At 40.5% G+C, this 23,109-nt stretch overlaps 1 long non-coding RNA gene across 1 annotated transcript in view; it reads left to right on the top strand.

The window, feature by feature from the left end:
- LOC106942304 (uncharacterized) overlaps positions 1–22,383 on the top strand; it is a 28,129-nt gene extending 5,746 nt beyond the window's left edge. Inside the window, exon 2 of the long non-coding RNA XR_001423599.1 lies at positions 22,326–22,383. This is a non-coding gene — a long non-coding RNA (uncharacterized LOC106942304). The remainder of the gene's footprint in view (positions 1–22,325) is intronic.
- Positions 22,384–23,109: the final 726 nt, after the last annotated feature.

Raw genomic sequence — 23,109 nt, 5'->3', positions numbered from 1 at the left:
GGAAAACCTTTTCCCTTTATTAAATAAAATCATCATTTGAAAAAAGAAACTGTATTTTTATTTACTCAGGTTATTTACTCAGGTTATCTCTATGTCAAATAAAAAAATATTTCACTATCTTGAACATTAAAGTGTGATATAAAAGAAAAAAACAGAAGAAATCAGTAGGAGGGAAAATATTTTTTCACAGCATTGTGTGTGTGTGTGTGTGTGTCTGCATGTGTGTGTATGAAGAAAAGAATGTAATATATTAAGAACAATTTGTTTTTAGATGATAAAGCTAATGATTATGGCAAACTCTATATGCATGTCTTTGTTGTTATTTTTGTCCGTTTTTTAAATTAAAAAACAGTGTGAATGTGTTTGTGTGTGCACTGCTGTTTTCATGCAAGTGTGTACAATTACATATGGTTCTTTGATATCTGTTTTGTTACGCTTGGCTCCCCCTGACACCTTGGTCTCTTATGAGCGCTGAGCTGTGACCCCATAGATTTCTTTTCTTCTTTTCTTTTTTCTCCATCCACTTCTTCTCCCCTCTTCCATCCCTTTCCTTTGCTCCTTCCTCTCATTCCTTTACTCTCTCTCTCTGCCTTTTGTGTATCTACTGATGTGTGAAATTATTCTGGGATGGAGGGATGGATTCCTCCCTGAAGGGCTGAGCGGAGGCGTGAGCCTTTTGTTCAATAATAGATTGGGGGTGTATGTGTATCTGTCCATGGTAATAGACATCGGACAAGTTTTAGATAACAAACCACACTCAGGTGGATACACTGATGATGGAGGCGCTATACTTTGAAGGCATCTGGAATTTCTTTTTGCTCTTTTTGTCCAAGTCTTTCAATAAAAAGCAAATCAAACGTCTTTAAATGTTGCACAAATATAAACTTTTTTTCCTCCCCGCTTCTCTTGTCACACAAGGCACTGAAAATATGTGATTATCCTCGTGGCGTTACTTGACATCCTGATTTCCAGAAGCCAGACACAGATGAATAGGATTTTCTTTTTTCTTTTTGAAAGAATAAATTAAGAAACATGAAGAAACATGAAAACAGACACTGCACAAATGTGCATATCATCATGTGGGCTAATGTGCACTTTAAAGGCTTCGACTCCGGAGCGTCTCCCACTATGATGCAAATGATGCAAGTCTCAAACGGGTCGACGCACAGACTTCAGCACATCACACATGCAGGAGACAGACGCCCGTCTCCGCGCCACATGTTGCTCAGATCTACGGCGAGAAACAAATGAAGGAGCTGCTGTTATTTTGGCAATAATGAGACATGTAATGATATGCTGTGAAAAATGTGCTGCTCCCTCAGAGCGATTGTTCTCCCCGCGTTGGCTGCTGTACGGCAGGCTTAGTTGATAGTTCACACACGCTCGTGTCTGGCTCTGCTTGCATGGATGACACCAACATGACTGAACGAGAAGCGGATCAGAAATCATCACATATACATTTTGGGATCAGCGCGGCTACTCTTGTCTGTGCATGTGCATGGAGGGGTCGGTGTTGCCATGGCAACAGATTATGTGAGATATGCACGCACTCTTGGGCCGATAGTATGATCGATGATACATATTTGACACAAACCCCACTCATGATTTTTTATTTATATATATATATTTTTTGCAAGTTAGCTGGAGGCAATATAGGGAGACCTGGCAAACCGGCGCACCTGCTTGAGATGCCAATCATGCGTGACAGTGGAGACAAACAACCGGCGAAGGACAAAAGCTCCGCATCACAAGTAAAAATGTCACGAACGCGCTCACAATCAGCTCTGTGTGCTGCCGCGTCTTGTGGGAGCTGCAATTCCAACACTAAACAAAACTCTTAATTTATTATCGGCGTCAATACTGCTGGTTGTGAGCTATTAAACAGATGGATTAAGCTGAATATGAATACAAAGTAGTCCTATTTTCAGTCTGGAGATACAATCCTTTGCAGGAATATTTATAGCACTTCAACTTTCCCACATCTTGTCACATTAAAATCACAAACTCACCTGTATCTGATGGAGATTTCAAGCGATAAATCAACATGAAATACTGCCATGCTGTGGAGTAAAAGTAAATGAGACTTTTTTTTGTTTGTTTTGTTTTTACCAATAATCTAAAAAGTGTGGTGTGCATTTCTGTTCAGCTTGCTTGAGTCAAAGGTTTTAGAACCGCCATCCATCTTTGGCACATTTCGTTCAGCTTTGTATATCTGGAATATGAACTTTTCTCTCATTCTCCAGAACAACAAGATTGGGTGGAGAGCATAAGTGCATAATTTTTTTTCATTAATTGTAATAGTGCCATTTTATTTGTCTTAATCTAAGCCATTCCATCGTAGCTCAATCTTAAATTTTTTGCTCCAGGTTATCTTTAATCAGCTCTCATCAGCGTCACTTTTCTTCCTGAACAAAAGCTTCCCCACAGTATGATCCTGCCACCACCTTGTTTCCCAGTTTGCGAGGCCTGATGTGGGTGATGTCTAGTGTTTATTTCTCTACCTCATGTAATTTTACAAATAGGCCAAAAAAAATGTAGTTTGGTCTCATCTGACCACAGCGCCTTCTTCTACATGTTTGCCCAAGAACTAGCATGTTTTTCTTTCAACAAAGTTTTTCTTCTTATATATAGGACATATTTATGGAGAGTGAAATAAAACACCTGTAGAAACTCTTTAAGGATAGAACAATTTGTTTGCTTTCCTGAAGTGATAAGAGCAAAGTTCTCTCTGTCCCAGAAATTTCATATTTCACCAGAAACTCCAGTGTAGTTTTCATATGAAGTCATCATAAGGCTCTCCTGCTGTAGTATGTCTCAGCCTCGTAACCATGGCGCTGTCAAATTTTTGGCCAATCACCACACAAGAAAAAGATGTTCTCCCGAGATTACGTGTTGCAAACAAACTGGGAGATCCTAAAAGATGCCATTCTTTTATAGCAGTCGCGGGAGAGAGATGGGGAAAAAAAATGCTGTTCTTTCAGGTATTTCCAGACCGTATTTGATGCCCTGTCAACGGATTCTCCAACACCTGTCATGCATCTCTGTGGCTCCTGCAGCTGCAGTGGGCTTCTTGGCTGCTTCAAAGGTCAATGCTCTCCTTGTCTTGCTTGTTAGCTTAGGTGGATGGCCACGTTTTGGTTCGTTTGCAGTTGTGCCATACACTTTCCAGTTTTGCATGATGAATTGAACAGCACTTTGTTAGATTTCCAAACTTTGAGTCGTTATTTTATGACCTCATCTGGATTTGGACCTCTGCTGTGTTCCTTAGCCTTCACGATTCTGTTTGTTGTCTAATTTTCTCAGCCAAACCTCTGGGAATAGTTGGATTAAATCCAAATTCAAGATTAAATTATACACAGACAGGCTCTGCTTACTCATCAGGGGATTTCTGGAGGTACTGGGATGTAATTGGATTTGGTTGCTGGTATCAGAGTAAAGGGGGCTGATTAGTGATGTTCACTGACTTTCCACATTGTACCGAACTATTTGAAGACAATGTAGCATGTTTCTTTCACACCGCAAGCAGCATTTCATTGGTGCTTGTGGTTGTAACGCAACTAAACGTTAAAATGTTTAAGGAATATGGATACTGCTATGATTTTACGAGTCTTGAGAAGAAGTTTTGCATGAGGGAAGCCGTCACTTACTAAACCGTGTGAAAAAAATAAAAAATACTTTGAATTGATGAGGAAATCCAGAGTGATGCAGTTAGCAGACAACCAGTTGCAGGCCTCTGTGTTTCATTTATACTGTGGTGAAGGGCGCCCTTGATTTATGACTCTGATGTGTGTGAGTTTTCAGCGTCCAGCACACTCACAGGCGCAGGGCCAGGAGAGGCACGCGCTCTGCATTAGGTTAGCCTTGTCACAAGAGGTGAAAAAGCAACAAACTTTTTTTTTGAAACTCTCTGAAAGTTTCCTTTTAGACAAGTCATGGCTGTGCTTCTCAAGCATTTTCTACATAACATGATGGCAAAAGTTTTAGTTTATCCGTTTCCTGTGTGTGCGCGTGTGTGTGTGTGTGTATCCCAGAGCCTGCCTTTGGCTGTAACCTCTTCAGCTGACATTGAGCTCTGTGCTGTTGCCATTTACCAGAGTAAAGCATGGTTTAATGAGGGGGCAAAGAAGCTGGCGCACACATTCGCACGCAGATACATGCAGCAGTTCATGAGTGCACACACGAGGCACCAGAGGGGTGTTTCACAGCTCCGTGTGTCTGATTCCTATTCTTTTATTTTTAATCTTTCCTCTGCATTTTGGGGTGAGAAATATTTCATGTTTGGAGAACGCCACGTTATAATCACTAATTAGTCCTCCAGGCTCTTTCTCTGCATCTTTTATTCTCCTCTTTGTCTTTCTCTCCGTCTCTTTGAGGGAAGCGTAGCCCAGTTAGCACCCGGCATCTTTTAGTGTCTGCTGTGGCTTAAATATTCAACCCAAATTCCAAACAGACACTGTTTTCCCTCACCATCCAGCCACAAGGAACCAAATTATTTCAAAATACGCTAATGAAGAGTTAAAATAGTCTCATCTCGAGTCTTATTTTAAGTAAGATTTTGCACGGAAACTTGAGCGTATGCCAAGGTTTCAGCAAGTTTCAAGCGTCAGTGCAGGTTCACAAGCAGGTGGGATTAAGCAGGTTTTGCAGGTCTAGTCTCTGAAAGCCAGGTGTCTGAGGAAGGACTTAACGTTGACGCTTTCCCCCTTCCCCTTCTCCTCTTCCTCTACATTCCTCCTACCCAACTGGAAGCGCCACATCCTCCTCCTGCTCTATTTTCTCCCACTATTTATCTTGCCCACTATAATTTGACACAAAATATTGTTAACTGGAGACACAGAAATATATTAAACAGTGAAAATGTGTTACTGAGAGTGTGCGGGGGTGTTGCGTAAGTGCCTGAGCTCCGTTCTGTATGCCTGTGTGTATGTGTGTGATTGTCTTTTCATTTGCCGTTGGATTCGGAGCCCGACCGGAAAAAGAAGCTAACGGCCAGCAAAGTCCGATGTAATAAGGAGCCAGTGTGTTCTGTGGAAACAATACTTTTTGTTTCCCTAAATGTCCCCGCATAGAACCTCTGTAATATCTGCGACTTGTGCGAATTAGATTTAATTCATTTGGGACAGATAAAGCATTGAAATGTGTGTGTGAGAGAAAATCCTTGTTCTTCTATTTTGAGAACTTGTTCTCAGTGTGTAGAGCTTTGTCCTGATACCAGCACAGCTCTATCTCACTTTGATAACTTTTTGCTTTGCCATTTCTTCAGAAGTTAAATATACAGTATCTTAAAGCGCCGCAAGGCAATTTGTGTGCATTTACATTCCCATAAAAATGCAAGTTTTAAACAAAACATCACACTGCAAATCAAGCACAACTTAGGCTGAAAACCTCAGTTTCTGATGAGGTTTTTCTTAAGCGTTTTCTTTTTTTCTGACTCAGTAATAACTGGAGCAGAGGGACTTGTAAGTAATATGCCTAGTTCAGGATTTCTGAGGCTGCTACATATTTCATGCTCGTGTTTTTGAAGGTTGGTTCCAGTCGAACATAATTTTGGGTTTGATAGAAATAATGCTGCATTCAAATGGATGCGATGCATAAAATGGAAATGAATGCAATACAAAAAATAAACAACCCTGATGCCTACTTTTTTACTCATTTGCTCACTCTGTGGCAGTCTCAGTGTGCGCTATTATTCAGAGATGGTTTAATGTAATTGTAAATGACAAGTATGCTCTGAGTATATCTGTGTGACATCCACATAAGCCATTTAAAAGTTTTATGCAGACATTTTGTACCACTTCCTCACTGGCTATGGAGAATTTTGCTGTGCCTCGTGAAGGTGTTCACATTATTTAAACCTTTTCGGATTTTGTTGCATTACAACCAACAGCGTGAATGCATGTTATTATGTTTTATGAGGCAGACCAGTATGATAAAATGTGCAAAGAAAAACGATACAGTACTCTTAAAAGGGTTTACAAATAAACATCTAAAAAGCCCTATGTGCATTTCTATTCAACCCTCCTTACTCTGATGCCCCTAAATAAAATCCAGATCTTAACCTCGTGGTGACTGACAGGAATATTACCGGTGCAATCAACTGCCTTCAAAAGTCACTTGATTAGTCAGTGAGGAGAATCATCTGTTCTCTATGCCTAGTTCTTTATGTATGAGGCTAAATAAGAGTCAATGAGTTAAATTCATGAACTCCATTTATTAATACCAAAACACAGCTGGTCCATTATGACCTGCTACCTCTAAGAGCTAACAGACAAAATGGCATCAAACAAAAGTTTTCCATTCCCTTTGTCTCTCGGAGCTACGCCCCAAAGAGGACGTTACCTAGTATGTCATCTCTTTCCTCGGCTCTCATTTGCATTTCCTAACATATGATTTCCTTTAGCGTTAGCTTAGCAACTAGCTAAAAGAGATAAAAGGAAAACACAGAATTATTTATTCTCAACATCAGTAAAATCATCTTGACGGCCAAGGAAGACACCATAAAAGTCAGGCTTAATTCAATCTGACCAAATCGTGTGTCTCCAGTTAAAGTCTCGATTAGAGTTAAGCAGACTCCACATGTTTACTTTTGGAGTGGTAGGACAGAAAAGTCTTTTTCTGACATCACTCCCAAACATGTTGCAGTGGAGTCTCTGTGACCCCAAGAGTTTTTCAACAGTGAGCTCCATCAAACATGCAAGGTGTTGTTCCCCAGTTGCTGTTGTTTTAATTGTTCAGTTCTCATGCTGATTTAGTTATTTAGTGGTTTTCTCGTACCATTTTCCGTACGTATAGAGATAAATACATGTCCAGCTGACTTGAATGTCATGTTTTCTTGTCTTTGCTTTTTTTGAAGGGCGGCTAAAAGAAATGGGGCTCTGTGTTATTTCATACTGCACCTTTAAATGAAACTACTGAATGAGCAAACACATGACCAGTGGTAATAATTCAAAGCCATCACCACAGGAATTTAGCTTTTTTGTGGCATGTTTTTATTTATTTATTTTTTGCCCAGATATGAATAACATCTATCATGCTCTGAATGTTTCATTTAAGACACTTACCAAATGGAGCTAAAGCCTTTAAGTGCTCTTTGGTGAGTTAGAGTTTATGAGACCAATAGAATCAGATACACAATATCTCACATTAATAAACCCAACAATCTGACCTCATAGCAGCTTTATACAACTTAAATAAAAACATGTTCTCATACGAGATTTGAGAGCTCAAATAAAATTTTTGTGTCTATGTTTTTCTTAACAGGAGGAGTAAATCTAGTAAATATTGCGAATCATATTCTGAAGAAAAAGCTGTAAAAAATCCACAAGTGTGCACTCATCTTTAAAAAAGTCAAATATCTGCACAAATTGTGTATTTCAATCAGAAATTTGTGATTTTTTTCAGCTATGAAAAACGTTTAGGCTGCAGGTCGGAAGTTGCACATAGGTTTGATATTTTGCTGGAACCAACCTTTTAATTTTTTCATAAACAGCTTGGTAGAGCAGGCAAAGAAAAAACTCTTTCTTTATGAAATGAATAGATTACAGTTCACATATCTTGAACATTCCCACATTTTACCATATTTCAACCACAAAATGTATGTCACTGAGATTTTATGTGATAAACCGTCACAGTTGTGAAGCGTAAGGACAAATTGTTACTAATCTGTATTTACCTTCAATCAGGGTGATGCAATCAGGGACTGAGCAGGGACTTGTATTTATTTTACCACTTCATAAAGTGAGGAGGACGTTTAGGGAGCTCACTGTTAAAGAACTACAGTAAAGAAAGGCGCCTTGCTGTCAGTATCTCTATAACAACCATTAGACACAAGTTTAGGAGTGATGCCAGAAAAAAAAACTTTCTCTGCCCCACTATCACAAACGTAAACAGGTAAGACACACCTTTTTGCACAATTTGAAGGATACATATGTGGAAAAGCTGCTCATGTCCACAGTTATGCATCAGGGATGATCTGTGATTCTGCGGGTTTCTCTTCCAAAGTCCCTGGTGTCTTTGTTAGTGTGCAATGCATCATGGGATGGGAATAAAAAACACGCTTTTCTTTCAGCACTTACACAGCCGTACCAGCAGGGATGATAATATTTACAGCACTGGAGATGCGATCTAAAATATTTATTTCACATTGTACGTTTTATGTTATTTTTTTCTTGCTGAAGAAACGGACTAAAATGAAATGTTAGATTTTTGTAAATATTTCAGTGTGAGTCTATGCTACAGTAATGGTTGTATTTATGAAGCTTCTTACACATTTATGTTAAGGGCCCCTAGTTATGGAGGGCGCTCTGCAGTATGAAGGTGTTCATATGTTTTTATTGGCATTTGAAAACAATGTTTGTGAATGTAATTTGGTAACTTTACATAAGAAAATGATCTTAGACAAGAGCTTTTATTTAAGTTTATTATACTGCTATCCGCTATAAGGAACGAGGGATGCATTTCTTCGTCACAGTCAAGCACAGATGCAGATTAGCTTTTCCAACTGAACTAATTACCTCAGCATGGCTCCATTTTCATGCAATAATCACACTGTGATGAATATCAAATGTGACAGCATGCTCGAAGCCTTAGCAAACATCATTTTTACCATTGGCAGGTATAACGCGAGTGCAGGGATAAATTAGAAGCCCGCAAACATCCCATCCCCAACAATTCAGAGATACGTGAGCCTCCTGATGCCGTGCAGCGCATTTTCCACAAATATTGTTGTGGAAATGTACACATTGACAAGATGCAGGACAGGGCATATATATTATATATAGGTTTACTGGTAAAGATGCTGCTTTATTTATGTGTCTTATGAAAACTGAGCATTTCCATTCAGAAGCCTACATCACAGGTCTTTTTTTTTCTCCTCTTTTCAAACTGCACTGAGGATAGAGGATCAAGCCTTCCACCTCCCAACCCCCCCCCCCCCATCTCTATCTTCTCCCGCTCCCTTTTCCGTCTCGCCTGATGCATGGATTGTCTACTCTCATATGGAGTGTGTTTGTAAAACTCATGCTAATCAAATTTCCCCGATTCCCGGGGATTAAACAAGGTGGCGTTTGTGTGCCTGTGTCTGTGTGAAAGTGTTCTGTCTTCCTGCACATACAATATTAGCTGTGCGCATGGTTGTGTATTGTAATGCAGCTGCGTCATTAGTCTTAGACCAGCTCAGCTGTAATATATCATCCATCATCTAAAGACTCAGAGGAGGAAACTATATATGGGATATTGATGCTGCATTTGCATACCAGGAAAGTATACGGTGTGCTTAATTGTGTCTGCGTAGAGTCTGAAGCAGTGGGAGGGGGAACTATTAAAACTTAAGCGCAGCACGTCTCCGTTTTTCAACCAGTGCCTTTACCAAGTGTCAGAAACTGATAGTAGTCGCCTTTTAAGATGCTTAATCTTTGTCTCTCAAAGTTCATGCTGTCGTTGAAGAGTCTGTCTTAATGGTTTTGAAAGACTTTGAGCAAAATCGCAGTTAGGCTATTAATCTGTGGAAGTGTTTGCTCACAGTTTGAGCAAACAGTAAAACATGACAACAATAGGATTCCCCAGTCCTAAAACGAGTATTAATTACTGTTAAGCCGAACAATTACATCTTGTTGGCAGCATTTATCTTCTGGCGCTACGTTTGTCTGAACCTTGCCAGGTTGCAATGTCTGCAGTGCCTTGAAAAGAACGTATTTACACACTTTGTCACATTACAGCATTCAGCATGTTTTATATGGGTATTTGTATTTGGTGCATCAACAAAACATAGTTTGTAATTTTGAAGTGGTTTAGAAAGGATTTATTGCTTTCTAAATCACTTTCACTCAAAAAAGGTGTGGCGTCCATTTGGATTTAGACCCCCTGCTTCAACTTTTTGTAGAACTACCGTTCGATGGGTTGTGCTCCAGCTTTGCACATCTAAAGGGAAAATACCTCCCCAACTCCTCTTTGAAAATATTCAAAGCTCAAACAAAAAGTCAGGTTACTGGGAAAGGCATGTGTGAACATCCACCTTCAAGTCCTCCCACAGATTCTCAGTTTGATTTTGCTCCAGACTTTGACTGGACCTTTCTAACGCACAGACAGGCTTTGATCTAAGCCTGTCTGTCTCTTTGGATTGTAAAAGCGACTGGCCCCGGTCGGTCGCTTTTACAATCCAAAGAGACATTTCTGCCCACTTTCCAGCTAAATAAAGTTAATTAAGCCACTAATATTGCATTGGCAAATTATGATTTTGATAAAATATCTATTTCAGGAAATTTGTTGTAATTTCTAAAGAACTACTTTTGTACTTTCTTTTTTTTTTTTACATTAAAATAAATAAATAAGTAATAAAAATATTACTTTATGGGATGTTTATATTTGTGGAAAATGAAGTAAAAAACACATATTTTCCAAACTAATGACAAGAACAATAGATTTAAAGAATAATGATATTGACACTTTTAGTGCTGGTTGTAGAATTTCAATGTAGTTATTCCATAAATTGCTCAGACCTTTATTTGTTATACGTGTTTTTTTTTGTTTTGTTTTTTAAAAACAAAAACACTAGTTGGTTCTTTATTATTTTTTGCCAAAGCCAGCAGCTTTCAGACTGAAACCACTGCAGCTCAGGCTGTATTTGGTCCTGCTGGACTGTGAACCTTCGCCCCAGTATAGTTGGTACATGACATGCTTAAGGCTTTGGACATTGTTTAATAAGATAACACTTCTAAATCCCTGACAAAATGGGATAAAATTCAAAAGGTATGAACACTCTGGGAAGCACGACAGCATTATTTTCTCTTTTCCAGTGAGGCTCCAAGTTACTGGCGCTTCCCACCTGCATATGCCACTGCATGTTGAACAGAAAAGTCACAGTCAATTACAGTTTTTATGAGGTGGAAAGTTACCACAACAGCCCAAAAGGCAATGACTGATGTCTGTCTCTTTTTTTCGATCTATAAAGCCACATTAAATTAGCAATTATTAAACAGCTCTATTAGTGCTGCATGCAGTTAATGGATGGAAAACAACCGGACTAAAGCAAAGAAAGCATCCTCCATAAGCAACCTGATACACACATGCCTGGTGTCTGGTCTAAAGAGTGAAAATGTTTCTCATCCTCTCTTGTTTTTTATTTATATACATGCATGGTACATTATATAGAGGTTAAAATGAAAGCTAGCACCCACAGCATGAGTCACAGTGCTTGAAGGGAAGGTGATGACAGAGGGCTCTTCCATGCACAGTGAATTATCACTGCAAACATTATGTGAAGAAGATACTACACACTTACAAACAATTAAAGGCAAGCGCATTTTTAACCAAAATGGTCTCTTGCAGAGCCTGTTGTGTATAGTTAGCCATGGATGAGTGCAGCCTGTTTTTAATGCACCGCTTCCAGGCAAATTTAAGGATGCTTGAATTGAGAATGAAACAAACACACAAAAAAATTCCAGGCATTAGCTAATTTCTGCTGCCTCCAAATGCCTGGTTTTGTTTTTTGTTTTTTTTTGTCTGGGGTTTTTTGCATTTACGTGAGCGACAAAATGAATAAACGTCCGTCTGGGATTTTAAAAAAAAAACAATCTGTTTAGTAAGTTGAAAATATTTTCATTTTAAGTGAATTGCAGTCACGGTGAAATTAAATTCTGTGGGCAAGAGGTTAAATTAAATTCTTCATCTTCGTCCCTCTGCTTGTGGCATTGTTTAATTGTCAGTAATCATTGGCAAGTGGCCAAGTAAAAGCACATCCCTTTCCAAGCTTTAAGGAAAAAAAAATAATAGAAAAGAAGAAAAAAAAACTGTTTGGGTTATTGTTGCAAATTCACTGCTGAACTCCTTGAAGCACAAGCTGGCAATCATCAGAGTGGAGAATGTATTTTATTAAACCATGTGAGGAGGGTATATCACATTTTTGCAATACCCTGAAAGAGTGAGCGCAGGTCTAGCGCCCAGGGCTCCGTTCCAGGCAGAGACAAATCAAAAACCACACAACAGTGGAAGAAGCCTGTCACAGGGGCAGGGTTGATTTAATGCTAACGCTTGCCTAAGATTGTTTTACCTCTACTTACCCACCTCCTGTCTTAAAAGCCCCGGGTCTGTTGTCTCTGTTAAATCGGAGATTGAATACGATTTGTACATCTGTAATTTGGTGCTCTTGTCTTTGGCAGTTTCTGTTTTTAGGTTTGAGATGGGTTAAATATTCATGACTTCAGCATGGTTGGCTCCAAGTTTTTTTTATTTATATTTTATTTTTTTTATTTTCATAAACAACAAACAAATGACATGAAATCTTTACTTGGCAGAAGCAAACAGAATTCTGAATTGATTTTCTTTTTTTTATAAAGAGACAGGAGTCCACACAAGCTCCTGGAGTTAACTAGATTTGTTTGTTTCTACTGAAATGGAGCTATTGTGAGATATTTGTAGAGAGAGCACACGTACTGAGCAGCATTTCTCAACCGCCTGCTTCTGCTGCCTACATATTGAATAGATCCGAACACGGCATAAGCTAAAGCAAGTCTTGTTAAAATCTATCTTTTTATTTTATTTTTTAATACAAGTGCACAGTGGTGAAAGACTGAGGCAAAATGTGTCTTTCTTTTCTTTCTTTCTTTCTCGTGTTTTCTCTCTACCTCGCTTGTGTCTTTACCTTTTTCCTTCCTACTTTTTTTTATCTATATTTCCTTGGTTCTTACCTCCATCCTTTTTGTGTCGTTCATTCCTTTCGCCTTTGCGTCCTCCCATGTGTCAATCCTTTATTTTTTATTCTGTGTGTTCTTACTATCTCCCTTTCTTTTGTTCTGTCCTGCTTTCTACCTTTGGTGTATCCTCCCTCACATAATTTGAATTCTTTCACATAATTTCAAATGCCTTGCTGCTGAAATGTGCTATACATATAAAATTTGATTGATTTTTGATTGATTTCTTTCCTATCTTCCTGTCAAACCTCTGATTCCTCCTTGTGTTCTTCCTTCTTTCCTTCCCTCTCTCTCTCTGTCACTCTTTGGGACATTTCTCCCTTCCTTCCTTGTGTCCTTCCTTAATTCCTAGCTTTTCCATGCTCCATGTTTAAAATATGACCACTCCAGAAGCACTTTTGTAGTTTAAAACTAGCCTAAAGAAGTGAAAACTCTGGAAATGTGAGTCCTGGAAAGCGTGGGGTTTTACATTTAAAGCTGTGCAGGAACACTGACTCCCACTCTTAGGTGACTGAGGAGGAGACAAACCTAAAGATCGCCACAGAGACCCATCTTTCAAATTTATTCATTAAACTCCCAAATGCTCCCCTTAACGAATGTAATTAGAATATGGTAATGAGAGAGGGCTGAACCAGGGAGTGTTATAATACACTTAGCCGCACAGAGGCAGAGGAAACAGAGCAAAGGAGTTAGAGCAAAGAGAAATGGAGAGGCTGACTGACAGGGTGCCAATTTATGTCTCGTTGTAAACAAGTATTTATGCCAATGAGAGGTGGCACACACTTTCTTTCACTCCCCCCTCTCTGTCTCGTATCCGCGGCTCTCCGTCTCTTAGCATGCAAACCTCCTCAATCACAAAAACATCAACAATCGCGGAGCAGAGATGAGTCTCGGAGGGTGGAATGACTCACGGTGAGCTGAGGCGGGGGTTAACGCAACCACTGGAGACTCCTTCGCCGAGATACCTTCCCCTCGCCACCTTACCTCTCTCTCTGTCTTCTCCCACCTCCCGCCGGCAGAAACTCACACTCTTCAATACAAACCTGAACGTGTGTGTGGCACACACGTTCCAGTTAACTTTGCTGGAGTTTTTGAGGACTCTGACAGGTTTCATCCATTACACCCTAGCGCAGCGGGGGATCCCAGCATTGTGTTTGACACCACACACCTGTTGGCGTCTTTGATGTGCCCCCCGCCCGCCTCCTCCCCCACCGAGAGAGAGGAGGGATGGGGGGCCGTCTCCTCAAATGCAAATCCGAGGCAGGAGGAAGAAGAGGACAGGTACAGGCGCGCAAGAAAAAGAAGTCTTTAGAAAAATGCGATTGATGTTTCCCCCTGGTGAATTGAGGCCAGCGCTTCCTTGCTCTCAAGTCTCCACTGAAAGAGTTTGTGCTACTTTCCGTGGACTTTGAGGGTGTATCTTTGTGTTGCCACCTTCGCCGTGCGGACCTGTGTAAGTTAGCAGATGAGAGGCGCGAAAAAGGAGAAGTAAAAAGGTCAAACCATAAGGAGAACGAGTGAAAGTGAGTTAATTTTTAAGGAAAGTATTCACCCATGGAGGCACCAGGCTCCACACTGAATCAAACTCTAAGACTCTCTTGACCTGTGTGCAAAAAGTAGTCCATGACTCCTAATACCTAACAGTCTGAAAGAGGGAACAAAATAGGGCAGAGAGATCAAATGTCAGCTTTTAGCAAATGAACCGCCATTATAAAGAATTAAGAGACTGCTTTACTGGTTTCAAAACTGGGCTGCTCTCTCTTCCGCGTGAAACCGACTGGACTCGCAGTGCATGAAGTTCCCTCGGTACTGTCAGTGGACTGGTTCTCGGGTAAAACCCTGCAGAGACAGTTGTTGTTTTGGCCAAACGATAACTGCAAGTGGCAGATGCTGGTTCTGGCTCAGGTCCAGTGGAGTTTTGGTGATTCCTTACTTAGGATTCAGAAATAGGTTGGGTGTGAAGGAAGCAACCAAATGACCCAGTACACAAGGTGAATGAAAAAAATTTTTTTTTTGAATTTCACACATTAAAATGGACCTTTGGCAGCATAGCTACAAAAATATTGATCATAAATGAATCTTGAAAGGGAAAACAGTCCTTTGTGACCTGGTCTGCCAGTGCATCTTGATGGGTTTGATGGGTCCTTAAATGAACCCTCTACTAAAGCTCCTCGGCGACGGCAGGTTGGCTGATCAGCAAATTTCAGGCGAGCTTGAGGTGTCATGAGAGATATGTCACTTACGACTGGCACTATCACAGGATTAAAACAAACAAAAAACCTTTGTGAGAGACCTATTCTGAAAGAAGAGTGCTTTTTGAAATAGAAAAATGTAGGTTGGGTACAATGCATGCAAAACTATTTATTGTAACAGAATCTCAAGGTTGATCAGCTCTCTCCCCAGCTGGAGATTTTTTTTTTTGCTGGTTTTCCCTGAATGAGCCCAGATTCATGCTCCTTAGCCATTTTTGATTCCTGTAAAAAAAAAAGAAAGAAAGAAAAACAAAGAAAGAAAGAAAGAAAGAAAGAAAGAAAGAAAGAAAGAAAGAAAGAAAGAAAGAAAAGAGGACTGTTTAGCCAATCAGAGTCAGACTTGGGGTAACCAGAGAATATGGATGTACCCTTAGCCAGTAAAGCAGTTGAATTACAAGTGTTTTTCACTGTCTGTATAGACAGAGACCAAAAATGTCCACAACTGCCTCTGTAACCCTCATTTGTTTTCACATTTACGGTTTCAAGCACATAAACGTTCCCGTGTATAAAACACATTGTGATGTTTCGCATCGTTATCAGCAGCTACAAGCGATTATTCAGTCGATTAGCCTGACAAAGTCATAAAAACATTCATATTACAACGTGGCTTACAGTAGATCAGTAAGCGTATTTTGAAGTGGCCCTTTGAGTTGTCAAAGTCGGTGTGTTCACTTTTACCGTGGTGTACCTGAACGCGTCTTCGTCACATCTGTGCCTGTCATGTCATGCACCTGTGTGTCTAATCGTGTGTGACGAAGATGAATGTGATCCTCGTCTCTTTCTTAACTAGGCGACAGAGACTCGTCACCGCTGAAGGTCAGACGTTAGCTACCCGCCGCCGACGGGGCCAGCATTTAGCACGTGTGTCTCTGTGAGCAGTTCTCTGTGTTTGTCCATTGCTGACAGACCAAACGGGGAAACAGACAAAACCCAGACGAGTGATGGTGTTATTTATTTCACTGCAACCGACAACTTTCTACGCCGGTAATCCATTTGTGCTTGTGTGCAGAAGTCTCTTACGGCCATGTTTGAGTGCATGTATGTTGCTTAGAGAGTGATGAGGTGTTGATATGATAAACACAAGGCGAGCTCGAGAGGAATTCTGATCAGGGGCTTTGCAACAGTTGTTATGGAAACAGCGTTAAGCAGTTGTATTAGGCAGCAGAGGTAATGTAAGGGCTCTTGAAAGTCACACAGCAGGGAGCAAGGCGGTTTGGGAGAGCACTACAAGCTACACTTTATTTCCTATAGTTTACAATGGACTTGATAAAATGTTGTGGGGCTTTAAGTGAGCAAAACGATCCCGTCATTATTCATTGTTCTCTCCGTTGAGAGCTGCACGGCGTAATTAGTATGGTTAAAGACACACAGTACAAAACTCAGTATTGATCCAGTTTACAATAAAACGTCTTGGTTTTTAAAGTGTAACATAGTCTGTTTGAACCATGATATTCATTTTAGGCAAAATCTGACTTCCTGTTCAAAACATTTAAGAGTAATGGACCTTAAAATAGAGTGGCAACTTGGACAGTTTGGGGTTTTTCACTAACCCAAAAAGTAATGAAATGTTTGGACAGTTTGCAATTCAGTAATTCAAGCTCTATTTGCGAATGTGTTGCCACAATATTAGAATGCATAAGGCGCAAATAAATATGTTGTTTTCAGTTTGTACTGCTGATAGTTGTCAGGCTGGAAAACCGTGCTGATTTTCCAGCTTGTAACAGAATAAAGCTTTTGTCTTATCCGAATTTTATCACAGCTCTCATCTGAGTTTGGGGCTAGACTTTGACTGGGCCATTTTACCACATTGATCTAGCTTGATGTTAATGATTCCATTGTAATTCTGGCTTTTGCTTTTGCTGAAGTGTTTTTTTACAGCTTCAGGCCGCTGTTTTCCATAATTGCCCTGTATTCATCTTCACCAACCTTTGGTTGAACTCTGATTTGCTTCCTTGTTCTTGCTGAAGAAAAGCATGATGCTGCCATGTCCAGGTTTCACAGTGGAAATGGTGATTTCAGGATTTTCTGGTACAGTCTTTGCAGTTAGGGCAAATAATAAAATGTGTGTCTCATTTGACCAGAGCACCTTCTGTCACTTGTTTTCTTTGGTCCTTTAAAGCTTTAAACAGGACTTCTCATGGTTTTCTTTCAACAATGCCTTTCTTCCATATAGACCAGATTTGTAGAGTGAACGACTAATAGTTTTTTTGGTTTTCATGAGGCTGTGTGTTTAGTGATGTCCTTCAACAAATCTCATAGACGTGCAAAGTCTCTGGTGAGCCTTTAACTAGGAGACCTCTGAAGGTCATTGTTATTTACATTATTTTCCTTCCACTTCACAGTTATGCATCACTTTACACCAGTCTATCATTTAAAAAAAAACAGATTAAAATCTGTCTAAATGTGAGACTGGATCAGAATAAACACCACAGGGAAATCCACAGAATAATAATAACAACAATAAAGCTATATAGGATGGCAGCGTTGTAGACATTGCCTATCATTATGAAACATCAGCAGGGACACTGTGGAAAGGAGAAACCCAGCGAAGGTGCTATTGGAGCACATCACCGCATCAGCAGACTTCTCTTGGTCTTAATGCTAATGCAGTTCTTCCCCCACCATCCCCCCCCAAACACACATGCACGCACACACACACACACCTATACATGCGGGACTTGCCATGCCCAAGAGGAGAGGCAGGTATGGATTGTGTAGTTAGAAAGGACACTTCAGTTTGTTACCTCCTGTTCTGCCAAAATAAACCGTTCAATGCCAAATGATTTCTGTTGTGAGCCAGCGGCAGCTTTCATTTGAGGCACTTCGAATGGATGTGACAGTTCCAGTTTGAAGACAGCTCTGTTTTCCCCAGATCTCTGTCGGGGTGATGCTCATCATTAGACTTCAAACGTGCACACAGCTCCCTCTCACATGCATACATCTATATATATATATATATATATATATATATATATATATATATATATATATATATATATACCAGACCCTGGTAAGTGACTATCCCTGGGAGAAGCTCCTGGATGGGACTGTTGGGTGTGTAGGTGAACCTATAAAGTCCCTTTCCCGGTGGAAACCTCCCCAAGGCATTGTAAGTGTGTTTGTATGTACACACGCGCGTCTGTGTGGCTTCCTTTCTGTACATGCCACCAGTTTCTCGGAGGGAGATGGTCTCAGTGAAGCGTGAGTGGGAGGCTGATTTCCCCAACTGCAGTGCTCGCTCCAATCTAACTTCCCACTCATGCTCCCTGCTTTGTTAGATATTTCTTAAGTAACTCTCTTTCACGCTCTCGCATGCACGGCAGCCAGACAGCAGAAATGGGTGTGTGTTGGGTGGGGAAAGCGAGTGTGCATCTGAGCGCCTGTCGTAATGTATTGCTGATGTATTTTTGCACACAGACATGCAGAACGTCTGGGTTTCTCCAGCAGATCCCTGGAGGAGGATGTCTTTCCCAGCCCATGTGCCAGTTCACAGCCAACACACGCACACGCGTGCACACACACGCACCTTCACTCACAGTATTCCTGTAGGGTCAGCGTGTCACCAGGCATGCTCACAGTGCTCCATCACTTCCTTCCACTGGGACAATAACTGTGACTTCCTGAGGATCGACCTTCACCAACTCACTTCTGTCACTCTTCACATGGGCATGTGTGTGTGTGTGCGCTGCCAGGGGGAGAGAGCAGCAGCAGCAGCAGCAGCAGCAGCAGCAGTGTGTGCTTGTGCATGTGTGTGTGGGTGTGTTGCTCAGTGTGTGTCGGGCTGCCTTTTTCAGCTGACTCCTCTGTTTCTGGTTTTTAATGGCTCTTATGGGGCAGGCCTTTAATTGTAAGTCTCTCTCTTTCCCTCTCTCTGTCTTAATCCTCCCATCCTTCTGTCCACCCCACCTCCGCCAGCTCCTCATCTCCTCCCCCTTCTCTCCTCTCTGCTCCCACCTCCCGCTGGCTGACAGTCACTAGGGGAGCCCGAGTGCCTGGCCAGAGCCGTGGAGGCTGTATAGGATATTGACTTGCTGCAGAGTGGTTTGGGAGGAGGAGAGGTGGCTGCCTGTCACAGCTAATGAATAGATGCATAAATGAATGAGGCACTCCTTGTGTGCTTGTGTGTGTGTGTGTATGTCATTATGCCAACCTATGGCTACAGAGTCTCACCAAAGTAATCTCACCACTGAACTTTTTCACGTGTTGTAACATTACAAGCAAACACTCAAGTGCTTTTTAGGGATTTTACACAAAGTCGGACATAACTGTGAGTTTCTGAAGAAGGATGTGAGATTTAAGCCAATCCACTCTGGATGTGTGTTTAGGGCGACCTCCGCCCCATCAGCCTGAAGTGTTTTGCTCCCTCTAACAGGTTTTCTTAAAGGTTGGCCCTGTATTTATCTTCATCCATCTTCTCATCAACTCTGGCCAGCTTCCCCGTCCATGCTGCCGTTTCCCTGTGGTTCACCTTGAAGATTTTGTGTACAAGGTGTTGAACACCGTCAGTTTTCTGCCACACAACGCGTTTCTGCAAGCAGGTCAAACAAGTTTAATTTGGGTCTTTTTTTTTTTTTTCTTTTTTTTTGTTGTCTAGAGCACTGCCTCCCTCCACATGTTTGGTTTTTCTCCCTTAAAGTCCGTGACAGACTGTAAACATCACATTTCATGGTGTACTTTCAAAAATGGGATTCTTTTAGCCTATTTCCCCAAAAAACTAAATATGTGGAGTATGTAATTACCACAGTAGTTTTCCCACCTGAGCTGTGGATCTCTGCAGCTCCTCTGAAGACCAATAGCAATTACTTGATTATTGAAGTAACGGTCAATTAATTTAGTAATTAATTAATCCCCGGCTGAAGTAGTCTAAATATGGCCGCTTGAAAGAACAACACAGTAATTAAGCTAACACTATCCAAAAAATACACGCATATTGCATTTAAAATAATAATAATAAACATTTATCTGTAAATACGTTCTACCAAGAACTCCTCAGATAGCATGATTTTAATGTCACCTGGTTCAAAGTGCGTAAAAAAATAAAATAAAAATCTCCTGTTCGGCACCTTTTGCTGTCCAATTATTAATAAAAAAGTATTAAACATATTAGTAAACAGTATTTTTTTAAATTGCAGGTGCAATCTTTGCTACCAATAATCAAGTGCCCGCTAAATAAATGCTGTTATTGAATCTTAGGTAATAAAATGTTTATTTTCATATTCAAAAAAGTAATTGAAAAATGTTTATTTGCGTCGTTATATGTATTTTTAATATCGTGATAATAGGCTTTAGTTGTTAAAGAAAGAATCTGCAAAATATGCCTTTTTTTCTGAATAATCGATTAATCGTCAGAATAATCAATAGAAGAATCAATTAGTAAAATAGTCTGTTACTAACCAAACATAGTAAAGTTTATCCTTTGGTTTTCATAATGATGTTTGTTCACTACTGCTCTCTAACACACCTGAGACCTTACACTCAGTGAGACTCTATTATTTATAAGGTTTGTATTAGATTTTTATTTTGGGGTGTCAGATTAAAAGTGGCCATGCAAATTAATCCATCCGTTTTTCTCTTCCACAGTTTAGTTCTCCAACATTTTGTCTTGGTCCAACACATCGATCCAAATAATATATGTTAAAGTTTGTGGTGGGACTGGGCGATTTTTTTCAGTTCATTAAATTTCGTTTTGTTTTTTAAGATTAAATTGTTGGAAAATCAGGCATTTTTTTCACAAAGCATCCTTTAGATTTCCGTAGTTCAGAGTGATGTTAGCCCAACCGAGAGTTACCATCTTTGTGTTTTACAGCTTCTGTTTATTTCAACTTTAAATTCAGATCAATTCACAGAATGATAGAAATAAAACACTGTTTTTTTTTAAAAGATATGTTCTGTCTATTTTTTGTTTCAGGGGGGAAAAAAAAGGTGGTAAAAAGATTTTCTCTTTAAGTCATATGCCCCAGCTCTGTAGTGGTTGGTAAATTGCAAATGTGAAAAAGTTCAAGCGGTGTGTTTGCTTCTTTGTATTCAAGTACAGACTCTATCCTCTGAGCCTTTTATTTACCTTGTACAGACACATTCTCAAGCCAGCTATTGATAATTATGAAGGGTGCGATAGCAGTCTCTCCCACACCCACACACGTATATATAAATACCGATATAAATTCAGAATGAGCCAGTGGGGGGCCTTGGAGGTGAGGATCAAACTGAGGATACAAAAAAAACTCCTATCCAGTTAAGTGTCAGCACCCTCCAGCTGCTCTGTACTTCTCCCGCTCACCTCCTTCCCCCTCCACATCTCAAATCTTTTGTCATATTGGTGTCGAGCCGGGGAGCTCTCATGCCAAACTGGGACACACACACACACGCACGCACACACACACACCAAGACACAGAGGATAAGAGAGAAAGAAAGTCTAGAGAGGAGACTGTTGATCTGAGGGGGCAGATGAAGGAGTGCTGGAGTGTTGATGTCGTCCTCACTATTGCTTTGTGCCACATTTCAAAAGCTGATTGCCTTAAGAGGATAATTTACATTTCATAGTCTTTCCCAACAAGTGGGTGAGATGGGAGTCGATGATAGACGGATAGAGAGTGATGTTTGAAGGAGGAAACCAGAGGTGAGAAAGTTCAGCGAGCAAAGAGAAAAGGCGGAGTTGCACGAGCAACTAAAAAGCATGAGGTACAAACAGCAATTGCTTTTGGATGCATTTCTTTATGTCTGTGTTTGTGCGCATGTGTGCGTGTGCGTGTGTGTGTGTGTGTGTGTGTGTGTGTGTGTGTGTGTTTGGATGTTTTGTTTTTTCCCCCGCTCTCGGTAAAATGCACCTGCATGATTTGAGTTTCCCTTTTCCTTGTTGGATTCACATGAGCAAGAAGAGAAGAATTGTGAAGAGGAAAGATGAGGAAATGAGATGAGATTCGGAGGAATTAAGAGTGGAGTTAGGAAGAGGCTTTATCTGAATGGCAAACTGCAAAGTGCAAGAAAACTTTTCCTATCAGCGTACTCTCTGAGCAGGTTTATAGGCCTGCACCCCCTGTGTATGTGAATATATATATGTGTGTGTGTGTGTGTCTGTTTATATAGTGCAAGTGTGTGTATTTAGGAGATAGCTTTTCCTCCCCAGTGGAAGAGGAAAAGTGAAGTGTGATTGGTTGCTGGCCCTGGGGGTCTGTCCTCTGTATCTGCCTCCTCACTGGCTGCTCTGTGACCAATCAGGTGGCCGAACCTCACCTTGGCAATCAGATAGTGACACTCTCTCTGTGGGCATCAGCAGGTCATCTGGAAATACTTGTTATGTGTTATCTCCCTGTAACACACACACACGCACACTCTGCCGGGGATGTACACACACCAATATAACCTCTCTGTCTTTCTCTGTCTGTCTAGGAGATTGCTGCGTATCTCATCACTTTTGAGAAACACGATGAGTGGCTGACGACATCGCCAAAAACCAGGTGAGCAGAGAACAGATGATAATTTATACACACCTGCCACCGCACGTTTTTGTTTTTTTTAACCCCGTATTTGCATTAAATAACATGATGTATGCTACAAACGAGGGCTGTTCCTGACACAGAACCGAGTCACTTCAGATCAGGTGTTTGCAAACGCAGAGTCCAATACTTTTTTTTTTTTTTAAAGTTAGTAAAATCAAATCCTTGTAATTAGTGTTACATTGTATGCGTTAGTGTTGAGTATTGTCAAATTTAGTTTGCGCTCCAGTGGTGCTGTTTCCGTTTCTCCTGATGGGGGCAAATATTTTTTGTCCATACGGAGTTTCAGCAGGACAGTTTTGTTGTCAGGGACCAAGCAGTAAAGTACAAGGACAAATCTATTATTGTTTTCCAGAGGATATGTGTTTGGACAAATTAATTAAACACAGAATATTTAAAAAATTTAGCAAAGCGACCAAAAGAAAATGTCAACTAAAACAACAAACAGAAGTGACCTCTAACAATAAACACAGGACAATACAAAGGCTAGTCTAGAAACAAGGGATGGGAATCTGAGGGTGGAAAATAAGACAAATAACAATGAACAAAGCAAGAGAACTAAATAAAACCACAAGTTATAAGAAAAACACAGATGTTAAAATCGAAAAAACAAAACAAAAAGCTGTTTCCATTCGCTAGAAGTTAGAGCTATAAGTTGCGAGCTTTTCCAGAATCAA

This window comes from Poecilia latipinna, unplaced genomic scaffold (genome assembly GCF_001443285.1).
Source record: "Poecilia latipinna isolate Pla-1442-1.1 unplaced genomic scaffold, P_latipinna-1.0 Scaffold4177, whole genome shotgun sequence".
Classification (NCBI taxonomy): Eukaryota; Metazoa; Chordata; class Actinopteri; order Cyprinodontiformes; family Poeciliidae; genus Poecilia; species Poecilia latipinna.
The sequence above is the reverse complement of the archived record's forward strand: the minus strand, read 5'-3'. Positions and strand labels throughout refer to the sequence as shown.